The 14,384-nt window shown below is 40.9% G+C and overlaps 2 long non-coding RNA genes across 3 annotated transcripts in view; one reads left to right on the plus strand and one right to left on the minus strand.

Moving 5' to 3' along the window:
• LOC123585227 overlaps window positions 1-10,364 on the plus strand; it is a 27,106-nt gene extending 16,742 nt beyond the window's left edge. For both annotated transcript variants that reach the window (XR_006705991.1, XR_006705990.1), the window contains one exon: window positions 9,081-10,364. This is a non-coding gene — a long non-coding RNA (uncharacterized LOC123585227). The remainder of the gene's footprint in view (window positions 1-9,080) is intronic.
• Window positions 3,651-12,779, minus strand: LOC123585226. Its single transcript, XR_006705989.1, has 3 exons — window positions 11,123-12,779; window positions 9,435-9,569; window positions 3,651-3,743 (listed from the first exon to the last, which is right to left on the minus strand). It is a non-coding gene; the product is annotated as an uncharacterized LOC123585226 (long non-coding RNA).
• Between the last annotated feature and the right edge of the window lie 1,605 nt (window positions 12,780-14,384).

A 14,384-nucleotide genomic window follows, 5' to 3' on the forward strand; every position in this document is an offset into this window, starting at 1 on the left:
GTTTGCTGGGTCTTATTGCAACAGCCTTGGGACAGGCCAGAGAGTCTTGTGCTGTTGTTTGCTACCACAGGTGGGAACTCAGTCTCCCCACGTTGTGTTGCATGGTGGTAATAACTTGGGAATCCCATTACCAGGGGTCGGAACGTCTTGAGGGTACCCGTCAAGGACGTGAGATCAATTAAGTGACATCAACAAAGTAGCCTGATGTATCTTCCCTAAATGTAGCTCTTTGGTTTGACCATTGGTTTGGCGAGTTCTATCAAGGAGACAGAGACATCTGATATCATTTCATTGTGTGATGATTTGTGGTTTGCCAAGTTTTACCAGGCAGGAAGTTAGGAAGCTCTAATGAGAGGGCAAGTGGTACCTGGTCTCACGGATGAAATCATGAGCCATGAGTTCTGTCTAGATTACAAACACTATTTTATTTTATTTTATTTTATTTTATCTTATTTTGTTTATTTACTTTTTATTTTTTTTTATTTTTGCAAAATTAACCATTATTAAAACTGAGGAACATACTGGCCATAACAAGGCAGAGTGGATAATCTTCTAGCAGGAGATAAGAAAATATATTCCTTTGTAGAGTTTGATCTTTTTGTTGGAAAGATTCATAAGCATTGTACATTTATTGAAGTCTCAGTCTCATATCCAGACTTTATTTTGGTTTTGTTTTTTACTTGTGATGAACTACTGGCTTGGGGGACTACAGACTGGGATAGTAGGAAACCTTTAGAACTCAGAACATAATTCAATCAACCATAATAGAAAGATGTAGGATTTCGCCCAGCCCAGGGAATGGGGCAGCTAGACAATTGCTAAGTATGCTAAATAAATATAGTGTAACCCAGCGAAAGAGCTAACATGTCCACAGGAAGGATATAGTCAAAAGGAAGTAGGCTTCCAAGAAGCAGAATTTTCCCGGAGAGGAACAGGGATGATTTCTGAGGGGAGGTGTCTGCCCTCAGTGATCTTCTGAGCTTCATTTATGTTTAAATTTAGTTAAATTAACATTCCCTCTGGGTAGTTTAATGGCACCTCAAAATTAGTACATCTGAAACCAGTGCAGTTCCCAGTATACAGTAGGTGCTAAAGAAGGTATTTTTTTTATAGATAAATGAATAAATGGTTCATCTCTGCCCACCCACCCCCAAACCTAGTCTCTCAGAATTTCTTTTATTAGTGAGTGGCACTGACATTCAGATGAAATTGTCAAGCTAGAAACTTCTGACAATCGGTTCTTTCCTCTGACTCTGCTCTATCTCACTGATCACCTACTGAAATTACCTAAATTCCCTGAAAAAAACCCCATGGCCTCTGTTCTACCTCAAGCGGGGAGGCTCCGGGGTTCCTACCTGTATGGCCTGACCACCGACTGCAGGCAGCTTGAATCTCTCCCTCCAGTGAGATTCTCACAACCTTTCCTGTCGCTGTATTTAGATTTCTCTCCGCAGACTGATAATCTCCCCCACCTGAAGCCCTTCCTTGCTCCTGTCTGCACACTGCTGCTCATGTTCTGTCTGTTGAGATCCAGCAGAGATGAAACCACGGTGACCGAATGAATGGAAGGAGACCTTGTGGGGTGTGTGTGTGTTGGGGGGGGCGGTTGCTGTGGACACACAATGTGCCATCTCCACCGTCTCTGGCTGAACTTGGTTTTGGAAGCATCCCCCTGAGGCTGAGGAGAAGCAGTGAGTTCAAGAATGGTCCAGAACAGACACCAGAGCAGTTGGCTGGAAGTGGAGTAATGGAGGTGAGAAGTGTCTGTTATTGTAAGCCTCGGGCAGATACTTTTTCAGAAGCAGAGGAGTGTCCATTTAAAATAAATTGGCACCTACATTGTGACACTTGGGTGTGCACTGCCCTGTGTTGTGCACCCCGTCACCAGGGTGAGGGGTGCATTCAGGAGTGGGGTGGACCAACAAACCATTCAGAGGGGGGCTACTACAGCTCTCTCTTCTTCCCTCACCACAAATGTGCCTTGTAGGTGGAGAGAAAGCACCTGATGGAGTGAAGGTCTCCCTCCACCCCCACCCCGAGGGCTATAGACCTCCCCATGGGAGGAGAACTTTTGGCACCCCACAAAGACTGCTGGGTGGAGCTGGAGACCCTCTGCCCCAGAGAGGAAACAATGGTCCTGCCTGGAGTCTGTCTCTGGCCTGGATCCTGGGTCCCGCATTACAATCCTAATCAGCATAACTAAGGAAGTCCCTTGGTGAAAGCCATAGTACCATGACAGAACTTTTATTTATATATATTTTTAATGTTTATTTATTTTTGAGAGAGAGAGAGAGAGAGACAGAGTGAGTGAGGGAGGGGCAGAGAGAGAGGGAGACACAGAATCCGAGCTGTTAGCACAGAGCCCGTCGTGGGTTCGAACTCATGAACCGCGAGTTCATGACCTGAGCAGAAATCAAGAGTCTGATGCTCAACCAACCGAGCCACCCAGGCACCCCCATGATACAACTTTTTGCTCGCGCTTAAATGTGTTTGTAGTTTATTGTCTATGACTGAAAGAGCTCTGCAGTAAGTGGGGCATGTGGTAATTAGGACATTTCTGGCACCGAGCAAGTTCTGGAAGCAGGCAGGTGGGTGATGTGTAAGCACCGTGAACCTCTCCACCCAGCTTTACCTGTGCACCCTGCTCCAGTCCTCCAGGCTATCATGGGTGCTCCCAACAGCTGTAGGCATGGGGCTCTCGGCAAGTCAGCAGGTGCCAAATTCTAGTTTCCTTTTGTCAACTATGAGTAGACCTTGGGCCCTACCACATTTGACTTTGATCCTAGGCAATATCCAGGGTCAGATAAGGCTGAGTTGGCTCAACACATTGATTGAAATGAGTAACTGCCCTAAAACCTGTTAAGTGAACCCTGGTGGGAACTTAGGTCAGTCTTCTGAAGACCTGGCATCTTTTACCAGTGATACCATTTGTTGATAGACAGTCTGTGGTAGAATCATTTTTATTCTCTAGAATGGTGGTTACCTAATCCTCGCCTATGGAAGAGGGCCATTCTGTGGCTAAGTTATTGACACTCCATAAGGAGTAAAATAGAAGCTATGGAGAGTCTCTCCATTAACTTCAGCGTACTCACTTTGTCTGGATTATGTCTTTCCTATATATTCTGGAGTTTGAAAATGCCCTTTCTACCTCAATTCAAGCATGAACAACAGACGATTCCAGAATGTAGGACATTCTACAAGACAGCTTGCCTAGATTATTCAAAAGAGTCAATGTCATGAAAAACAAATGATTTTTTTTAAAACACATGGATCAGAATATACTGAAAAGATATAGCAACCAAATACAGTATATGGAATTGGATTAAATCTCAAATGGGAAAAAAAAACTGTATTTTTGAAAGAATTGGTGAAATTTAAATATGAACTGTTTATTAGGTGACATTGAATTCTTGTTAACTTTCATGGGACAACAATACTGTTGTTTTGGAGAATTAAAAAAATTTATGTTTTTATTTTGAGAGAGAGAGAACACTCGCATGCAAGCAAGGGAGGGGCAGAGAGAGAAGGAGAGAGAGAGAATCCCAAGCAAGCTTCACACGGTCAGCGCAGAGCTGATGCAGAGCTCGAACTCAAAAACCACGAGATCATGACCTGAGTTGAAATCAAGAGTCAGATGCTTAACAGACTTAGCCATCCAGAGCCTCAGAGAATTTTTTTTCTTATGGATTCAGGACAAAGTACTCAGGAGCGAAGCAGCATGACGTCGTAACTTTCAAATGGTTCTGCAGAAATAAAAGGTGGAGATAAAGCAAATGTGGATAATTTAAAGAATTTAGGGGATGGATATTCATTGCGATGTTATTTCAGCTTTTCAATAGGACTGAAAACTTAAAAAATAAAAAGCAGGCAGAGAAGACTCAATTACTCTTGATAAAGCGTTTTATTAGCACTACATGTTTGAACTGTGCTCTCTTGCATGATGTGAGCTACTTTAAAATGTGAATGTTTTGGAAACAAACAGCTCAACACTCCCTTTTCCTTTATAAAATTATAGCCAAGGGTAATATTTGTGTTGTATTAACATCCAAAATAAAAATTTGGGAACGCCACATTGTTTCTCCTATGTTTTTTTCTTCTTACTGTTACTGGCCCATGGAATCTAGATGTCTAGCGAGTGCTGCCCCAGCACTTGGCTTGTGCTGTTTGGTTCTACAACATTCTTTGTGTCATGGCACGTATGGAAAATGGTAATATGTGTATGGCCAATGGGGTGAGGCTGCTAATGTCTGAAGGCGACTAGCTCAAAAGCTCTGGCTGCCCCAAGATGAAGGTATTGGCATCTTGGCATCCATGAGCCATCTGGGCCACACAAGTGTACCATTGTCACAGGTTGGGAAACTCTGCTTCCGTGCATAAAAATGTGTTTTACATACAATTTGAAGTGTTTTCTTGAAAAAAGCTATCTAGGGGTGCCTGGGTGGCTCAGTCAGTTGAGCGCCCATCTCTTGATTTTGGCTCAGGTTATGATCCCAGGTTCATGGGATCAAGCCCCACATTGGGCTATGAACTGAGTGTGGAGCCTGCTTGAGATTCTCTCTCTCTCTCTCTCTCTCTCTCTCTCCCTCTCACTCAGTTCCTCTCTCCTGCTTGTGCATGCACACTGTCTCTCTAAAACAAACAAAAAAACCACAAAAAGCTACCTAGTATATGTCCAACCCACTGTGAATTCATACTTAGGATACAATGAACAGGGTTTAGGTATCATCATGTATCTGCAGTCGCCCTAAATGCCAGCACAGTGACTTATCTCTAACATGTTTCTGTCTGCATCAGGCATCCCAACACTTGTTATGATGGATCTTGAGTTGTAACGAGGTTAACTACAAGGCAAACTCCTACAGGAGCATATGGAGCAAACTCAGGAGCTAATGTTCTATCTCTGGCTTTTGTGATTCAGTCCAACTTGAACGTATTGCCGTGAGGCAAGAGATGAGTCTGAAAGCAGAAGCCAAGAAAGGACAAGTTAACCCAGTTTGATCCAAACCTTCTTCATGAAGTAACATTTTGCATTTAAAGCTCAGCATTCTGAAGTTCTAAATAATTAATTTAAATGTATTTAAATGTCTCTGTTATGAGGCTGCTTTAATGAAGAGAAAAGAGCACTACTGGGCTTACAAAGTGGTTTCTTAACTCTCCTGGTACATCTGGATAGCCTGGTGAGCCTCTTCAAAACACACACTCCTGGGTCTTTATTCCTAAGAGATTCTGATTCAGTTGGTCTAGCATTGCCCACTCTGGTGATTGATAGTAAAAAATGGAAGTCTAAAGTGCTTTACAAATATGAGACACTCATTTTATTATGTAACTACTATAATTTCCTTCCTGTCTTCTCCTCCTAATTTCTGGACATGGTTAACTGGTTCCATTTGGAATGGCATTTTTCTTCTGGAATCCCTGCGGTCTTATTCTTTCTATTGCTCAGCAAGGACCCGGGTCCTGTATTAGAGACACATCTAATGATCCACATTTAGGGAAAGGAAGCTGTGTTAGTTTCTCAGAGCTGCAGCAATAAAACACCCTAGAATGCATTTCTGAAGACCACAGAAATGTATTCTCTCACAGTTCTAGAAGCTCCAAGTCCCAATTCTAGGTGTCTACAGAGCCATGTGCCTTCTTAAGGCGCTAGGGAAGATCCTCCCTTGCCTTTCTAGCTTCTGGTGGCTGCAAGCAATCCTCCACACCCATTACCTGTGGTTAGCTCCAAAGAGATAACTGGGAAGTGTCTGCATGACAATGTGTGAACACGCTACCGACTGAGAGTGTGTTTTCTTCCTGAAGCCAAATATTGCTGTTGCTGTGGCCTCTCTTAGTCTAGATTAATCATGTCTTTGCTTCTTTCCACTCATATGGGCACCTCCGTGTTCTCTGCATTGACTACATATCTACATTGTGTGCCAGGTAGGATACAGAAAACAGTTGGGTCATTGCTTAACTTCAGAGTCTCATTCCAACCTCCTTTTGTGTAATACAAATTTGATGGTCCAGCTAAAAACCTGGAAATAAGATGATTTATTTATTTTTTTAAATGTTTATTTTTTAAAATTTATTTTGAGAGAGAGAGCACACGCTCGTGAGCGGGGAGGGGCAGAGAGAAGGAGGGAGAGAATCCCAAGAAGCTTCTGTGCTGTCAGCGTAGAGCCCGACCATGGGGCTTGAACCCAGGAACCATGAGATCATGACCTGATTCAAAATCAAGAGCCAGACATTTAACTGACTGAGCCACCCAGGCGACCCAAAAGTGTGACTTTAAATTGATGCTGAAGTCTCAGCATCAGAGCTGATACAGCCGCCATATCCTAGCTACAGCTTGTATGATATAAGAGAATAAAAATCCCACAGATCCAAGTATCCTAATCATGAGGAGGAGGAGGGCTAACCCACAGTGTTTACTGTCTGTCAGACCCTGTTGTCAATTCTTTCTGCCAATTGATGCACTTAATCTTCAAAACTCTTTGGGTTCCATACAATTACTATCATCTGTATTTTACAGTTTACACATGACGAACCTGAAGATAGGTTTTCTCTGCACTTGGTTTTGCCATTAATAAGTTGTGTGAGCTCGGATATGCTCTGAGCACCTGCTTTCTGATTGGATTAGTGGGTCTGTACTAATGATCTCTGTTCTCCTTGTTTCCAACCAAGACAACCCACTTCTATCCGTTTATCTTACTGGTTTGGTGCAGTGATTTATTCTTTTCTGTCCTTGCCTTGCTTTGTTTTCTATTACCCTCTTTCCCTACTTCCTCAAACTGTTCGACATTTTGACAGTCTTCACTTCTAGGTGTGGATAGCTCACCTACGTGTATTAGCCCTGGAGTTCGGGGACTATTTAGGAACTGAATATAAGGCTTGGAACATTAGTGAGTCAAACAATGTCATTTTCCTGAAAATAAGTAATCAGGTGGTGAAAATGACAGCAATAGTGCTGATGGAGCCATGGCCCCTCAGTGCGGTTATTGCCATCTTTGATAGCATTTTCCTAAATATTGCTGTCATAACTGCTAGTGTACTTGTGATTTAAAGAGTCAGAGTGTACTGATGCCCCTACTGATGAGGGAACTACATTAGGATTTGTGTTCTTCCAAAATTGAAAGTGTGGACAGTGGGATTGAGGAAGTAGTAGAAACGTAGTCAAGAAATTTAAGAGGCCCAAGGTGCTCTGTTTACTCCAAGTAGCTAGGAGATCAATGCACAGTAAGTCCATGGTGACTTACTCATTCCAGAGAAACAACTATCTAAAGGGGAAGCTAACTGTCATGAGAGCAAATTTCAAAGTCATTTGGATCTTTTTGTCTGCATGTCATTGAAATGTGTGGTTTTCTATTCTTTACCAGCAGATCTGAATGTTCTCATGGTCACCATATTAAAAACTTATGTAAAACAAAAGGCCTGATAGGCAATGAAAAATATTCTCAGCTGTGTATGCCTCCATGGCACTCGTGACACTCAATTCTGTATTTTACATGAAACCTTGAAGTTTATGGATTCCTCCAAGTATTCAAATGACTCACATCAATGAAGGCGGTAAATATGTTGGGCCAAAACACCATCGGAAACATCTTTGTCAGCAGGGAGCAGAAGTTATATTAATTAAAATGTTCTGGGAAGATACAGGGTACACTCCCAACGAATCATAAAACTATTTTCATCCTAATTACGGATGTTCCCTCTTGGCATCTTGGAACATAGGGAATTAGAATAAAAAAGTCTGTGGCATTTCTAGAAGTAGGGTCAGCAGACTCAGACTTGATCTCTCAAGTTAGGAACTTGGGCATATTTTGATAGAAAGCCACCATTTTACTTAATCAATGTTTATTCAGTCTCCTCTCTACGTTCAGGGAAGATTATAAAAAGGTATGGAGTGAAAAGATCAGAAACAAATGAAATTTGGGTAAGAGAGTGAAGGACTCGGGATACTGAGAAATGATCACTGACCCCATAAGGGGAAAGTATGATTGAATCGAGGGTATTCTACCCATACAGGAATACTGGCATGTCCTGAAACCATTGCCCATGTGTGTCTGGACTCTCAGCCTACAGACCCTTGTCTGGGAAGAAATGAGGTCACTAGGATTTTTAGCCTAAGATCTAGACAGATTCATTTGTTTTAGGGTAATTTGGTAATTCCCTGTGGAAGCTTAGTGTTTACTGCGTGGAGTTTGAAACCTCATAAAGCTGTTGAGACATCTCCTCACTGTACCTTGCCACATGCATAGACTGAGTACAAATGTTTGGATGTAATCATGAGCCATTTTATCTGTTGTCAAGAACGTCGCCGTTAATGCTTTGAAGCACTGGTGAATGGTTACAACTTTCATCATTGGAAACAGCAGGTTAAATAATCCAAGTTGAATAAACAGGAGGTAGTGTGATGTCCTCTGGACCTCACATTCCTTAGTAAAGCATCAGTTTTCTTTTGACAGACTCTGGGTTCATTCTCCATATCTGAAAATGATTTGAGAGGAAAGAATCTGGTGTAAAGTTTGGAGATTGTTAGTGCTCCTTAAGAAAGGCCTTCCTAAATGAGAACAGAAAAGAAAAAAGAGAAGAGAAGAGGAAAACACTACTTTTGGGTTTGCAATGATATAGAATACTGAGCTTTTGAGTATGAAAATACTTTTTTTGTTGTTTTTCAACCTTACAGATGAAAGCGCATTCTTATCCAAAGAATGGTTTGTGTTGGCACTGGTAGAATTGACATTTGAGAGAAGAGAGAGAGCTTCTGGCCAGAACATAAGCTCCTGACCTTGCTTCCTTCCATCAGTAAGTGGCCAGTGCAACAGCCTGGCCCTACCCCTGCATGCATCCTTGGTTAATACTAACCCTAACCCAGAGAAGGGGAATGGATGACACACACATCAATCCACACGTGTAACTCTGTCAATTAAAGACCAATAAACAGACAGCCTAATAGAACATTATGCCATAGATTAATCGGCTAGACATATTGATTTTTGCACATTCTCAATTTGTTTATCTGAACGAAGTTATTCTTTTTTAATTAGCTCGCCAATTTATTGTTGTGTCCCACAGCTTCTGCAATATTTTCTTCTATACAGGAAAGGCCCTGCCACAATGAACGCTGAACTGGTTACTGAGAATGAGTTTAATATGATCAAGAGGACATTGACCAACTTTATGTTGCTAGATAAAGTTGCAGTGGAAAAAAGATTGGAGAGCGCGATGTGAAATGGTTGTAAGGGGGATTTTTGCCTGGATTCCATCTAAATACGTCTCAAAAAATTGTAAAATAGAATCTACCAGCTAAAACTAATGAGCACAGAACTGCATTGATTTGGCCCAGGGTGGACAAATAGAACATCTGGCATATTTGGCACCAATGACACAGCTGGCATTGTTGGAAACGTCTCTGCAGAAGGTACAGATGCAGAAATGGGAGAATTGGTACAAACAGTGCAGATGGAGCAGTTGGAGCAGATGACAGTGGGCAGAGCTGGCGAAGCTGGCACAGGTGTCATAACCTCAACAGCTGGCACGGGTTGTGACAATCCTGGGATTTCTTAGTACGAGGCACATGTTCATTTTGGCTTTGGCCGCAAAGAGATAAGAGCATTTTATAATTAGTAAATGTGCCATTTGAAAAAGAACTTACCCCCCCTCCCCATCCTTAAGGACATCTACCTCCAACTGTTAAAGCTTGGGATATAGAGCATTTTTGCAAATTAGAATTTCCTGGAGAAAGCCATAATTGATAAATGCAGATTTCAGAGAGGAGGCAATTCGATATTTTTGTTCTGAGACAGAGATGAAATCCATGAATGGGATTTCTTCGCTGTAGTTTTGCGGGAAAGAAAGGTCAGATTTGGGGAAATGAATGTACGCTTTGCATTTCCGCCATGATCTGTTATCAAATTAGCTGCTATTTGTTTCCGAAATAGAATATTTCCCAATTGTATGAAATTTCCTGGAGAATCATGCTTGAAGACGTGGTTCAGAATTGGAAACCGGTCGGCAGAACAGGTTGGGAAAACAGAAAAAAATGCTGGAATACATAATATGGAGAAATCATGAATTGCCACTTTCAAATACCAGTGGGACTTGGCTCTAATTTCATTTAAAATGCTATAATTTGGGCTTGAATTAAAAATACAATATAGTATAATCTTTTGGGCAACGACATTTAATGCCAGATGAAAAGTTATGAGAACAAAGCAACTTGTTTCAGTGGCTAGAAATATCACTGTAACAAAAGTCCGTTCAAAAAGTCTAACAAAAGTATGGGAAAGCCAAAAAGTATTACCTAATTATAAAATAATAAAAGCATAAGAAAGCATTCAACAATGGGTTCTTAAATTTATATGTATGTTCTCTCGAACATAGTAGGTGCTTCCTAATCTCTGATGAATAAATGAACCTATGGTCTAAGAAGCACCAATAACCAGAACTTGAAAAAATCAATCATTACCTTCTATATCAATGCCAAATCTTCCATTAGAAAGAAATAAAGTGAATTAGGTCTCAGTCCTCCTTAAAGTCTTGAACTTGGCATGTACATTTTAGCCAGCTTCCTTCCCCGAAGCAAAATCATACTGTGAAAGATTAGTGGGATGTTATGTACTCTCTGTCCTCAAGTAAACCCGAAATTCTTTAGGTTTTCCAGTTCATATTGAACTAAAATCAGCATAATAAATCATCTTCTGGTCGTAATCAGTGCAACACGGTGAGAATGTTTTATGTGTGTTTTGAGACTTTAGGGAAACTCCTACCATAAGGGTTAATTATTTCAAACTGGATGTCAAATTCTTGACCATTAAAAACATACTGTCTTTGTTTCCAGATGACCTTTGCATATTGTTACTTATAGTTAATTAAAAAACAAACAAAAAACCCAACAACTGTGGAAAGTCATTTAAGCATATTCAGTTTCAATTTCCCCATTACTTCAACTTTGTTATAACCTCATGTTGAACCCAACTAAACTGTTCTTATTATTCAGAACTTTCCATCACTTAACATTAGTTCATTTCTTGACTGAGATGACAAAAGTGTTTCTGCTTAACACAGATGAAATACCTTAATTTGTTAACTGTACTTCTGTGACATAGAGCAAGTAAGAGAGGAGGGAGGGAAGAGGGCTTACTGTTTTCTCCGGGCACAAAGATGATGACAGTTGAATCAGTTCAGATGAACAGGCTGGAAATGTCCACCTTGTACCTCTTTGCCTGGTTTGAAACACCGCTTCGTGACTGAATCCCAGATGAGCATTGCTTCTGATCAATAAACACCCTGTGAAAGATGATCAACTCAGGAAAGTAAAAAATAAAGGTATTTCCAGGGTTTGGCGTCCGAGGGGTCGGCAAGAGTGCTTCTGAAGGATGAGCGGGAGAGTGAGTCATTTCTTTGAGCCTCTGCCTTCCTCAGGAATTAAACGAAAATTAAACATGAGAGATGCAGTCTGCTGCAGCAATGTGATTCCTTCATCATTGTCCCAGCCACTGTCTATTTCTAAGCACATTGAACTTTCCGATTTATTGGCGTCTCATCTTATGTAAATATCCTTTTCCTTCTCTTAGCGCCAAGACATCAGGATGTGCCTTCATTCCGCCCTTCAAACAGTTGCTGCGCATTATGTCTCTCCACCATCACTGGGACAGCTTCTCTTCTCTGCACGTGGCAACCTGGGATATGGTTTTTGCTTAGACTTAAAAAAAAAATCTATCTGTTAGTAAATTAAGCATATCCGTTTTATATAAAGCCACTTAGAAATGCGAACAAAAACCCAAGGGAAATCTATATATTAATTTCAAGAACTGAGGGACATCGTCTCCTGCCACCTTCCCTGCATTGTCCCGATGATCCCCAACTCCTCTTTGGCGTCCATCCACCCACTGGGTCTGGCACCAAGCTTGTTTGTGAGAAGGCAATGCTTTCCCACCTGGGGCCTGCTGCAGAAGTCTGGTTGTCGAGATTCAACAATGCAACACTAAAGTGACGCAGTCTTGATAGCCTGTTGGAAGTGGGGAAAGAGGGGAGGACAGGCAGGTAAGGATTAGGTGGAGTCATTTATTTTTTTCTTATGGAAACCAGAGTAGACCCGTACAGAGATTAGTGGGTTATTGTCTCACTGCAGTCAGAACTGAGATGATTATTAGTGATTTGTAGTGTAGAGCTTGCAACATTTATTTAAGCTATGATCCATTCCCCAAAACGATTATGCTGGCAACTATCATTGTGTGCTGTGAATATACAAGTCACTGAAGTGTAGATACATTTACTCATATTTTAAAATATTTTAGTACAAAAAAATTAACAACTTACAAAAGAAGTAGATAGACTAGAATAATGAGCTCTCGGGTGCCCATCACCTGGACTTAACAATTATTACTATTTTGTCAATTTTGCTTCATCTCTCTCCCTGGTCTCCACACACACTTTCCTCCTCCCTTTCCTGGAGTATTTTAAAGCAAATTCAGAATGTCACTTCACCTTGAAATACTTTGCTATTCATCTCTAACAGACCAGGGAAACTTCTTGAAACACAATGGCCAAAAATAACAATATTTCTTGATATCATCTCATTCCTAGTCCATCTTTAGAGTCCCCTACTCTGAGGCCCTTATGTGTTTTTATGGCTAACATGTTTGAAGCAGATCCCAAACAGGGTCCTGATAATGTCTCTTAAGTTTATCTTAGTCCCTCTCTTTTTGTTCCATTGATAGTTGGATAAACCAGGTTATTTGTCCTTACTATGTCCTAAACTCTGAATTTGATTAGTTGCTTCCCTGTAAAGATATTTAACCTGGCCCCCTATCGCTGTATTTCCTGTATACTGGTATGTGCAGCTGTAGGCTTACTTAGATTCAGGGTCAAGCTTTAGGCAAGAACATTTCATCATTGGCGCTGTGCCATTACTTCCTATTGTATCATGGAGCGTACAGTATCTGGTTGTCCACTTTCCGTGATGCTAAGACTGGTTGGCGAGTTCAGGTGTATATACTCTTGGTCCTTCAGACTACATTCATCAATTCTCAAGCTTCTTTCCTGATACGGATTTCTCAATATCTTTGTATAATCACCAGGGAGTCCTTCAATTGTTAACAAAAATCTTTGATATTCTTTTTAAAGACTTTTTTTTAATGCTCATTTATTTTTGAGAGAGAGCCAGTGGGGAAGGGGCAGAGAGGGGAGACAGAGAATCCCAGGCAGGTTCAGTGCTAACAGCGCAGAGCCCAACGTGGGGCTCGAACTCATGAACTATGAGATCACGATCTGAGCCAAAGTCAAGAGTCGGACACTTAACTGACTGAGGCGCCTAGGTGTTCATTGTATTAGAGAAATGCCACTGGGCAGCGTCGTTTCCACAGACACACACACACCCCTGGAACTTTTCCATCAAATACATATACACTGTAGGAGGCTAAAGCTAAATTATAACATGCTTTGTATGTCTAAATGCACAGGCCATTTGCAGGTTGACCAATGAATAATAGTAGAACAGATTCCTGATCAGTTAGCAACTATAGTAATTAAGTATTTGTCGTCTGGTTAATTTCAGCCACATTTCTCTTCATGGACATGTGACCAGTCTACAAATGATATGTCCAGTAGTTTCAGGAATGCTGATGGCTAAAGAATTTAACTATTCTATTCCATTATTCATTATTTGGAAATTCATCATTGTGACTGTCAAATATTTGATAATTTAAATATGGTACGACTTGTTTTTTATGGCACATCATTGATAAAGAAATAGAATAAATGGAAATATAGAAAAATATGTAGATACATGATTCCAAAATATAAACATTCAGATTAAAAGCTTCTGATAAACTGCATAGTAAATTTGATTGTTTGGTTGCCACAGAATAAATGCAATTAGAAGTATATGCAATTACGTATTTCTAATGTTTTAATATCTTTAGTTCTTATGTTTCCTATCTGCTTGAAAATGGAAGTGTTGATATCACTGGTCTAGTGTTAATAAATATAAAATCCAGTGTTTTTCCAGCGCTGACTAATAGGAACTGTAAACGCTGTTGGTAACAATGAACCATTTCAAGTTTTTGCGAAGCCTTAATTATGAAAAATGTCTTATTTCTGCAGGAAGTCTGAGGCTTTGCTGCCATTATTTCATTTGATCGTGGCTCCTACCCTGTGGGGGAGGGCATTTGAACAGACAGAGCTGTGACAGAAGGTCACAGGTGGTAGGCGAGGCCACAGAAGCAATAAAGGACAAAGACTTCCATCAGGATCACTGCTAAATCCAGTTTGAATTTACTGCATTCTGTTCTAGAAAGAAAGTATTTAACTTCCTGCTGCCCGCAGAGCTTCAATTATTCTGAAGCCTAGGCCTGTCCGGAAGTGCTGAAGAAGCTTCCGGTTTGAACGTGCTCCCGGAAGTT

This window comes from Leopardus geoffroyi, chromosome C3 (genome assembly GCF_018350155.1).
Source record: "Leopardus geoffroyi isolate Oge1 chromosome C3, O.geoffroyi_Oge1_pat1.0, whole genome shotgun sequence".
Lineage (NCBI taxonomy): Eukaryota > Metazoa > Chordata > Mammalia > Carnivora > Felidae > Leopardus > Leopardus geoffroyi.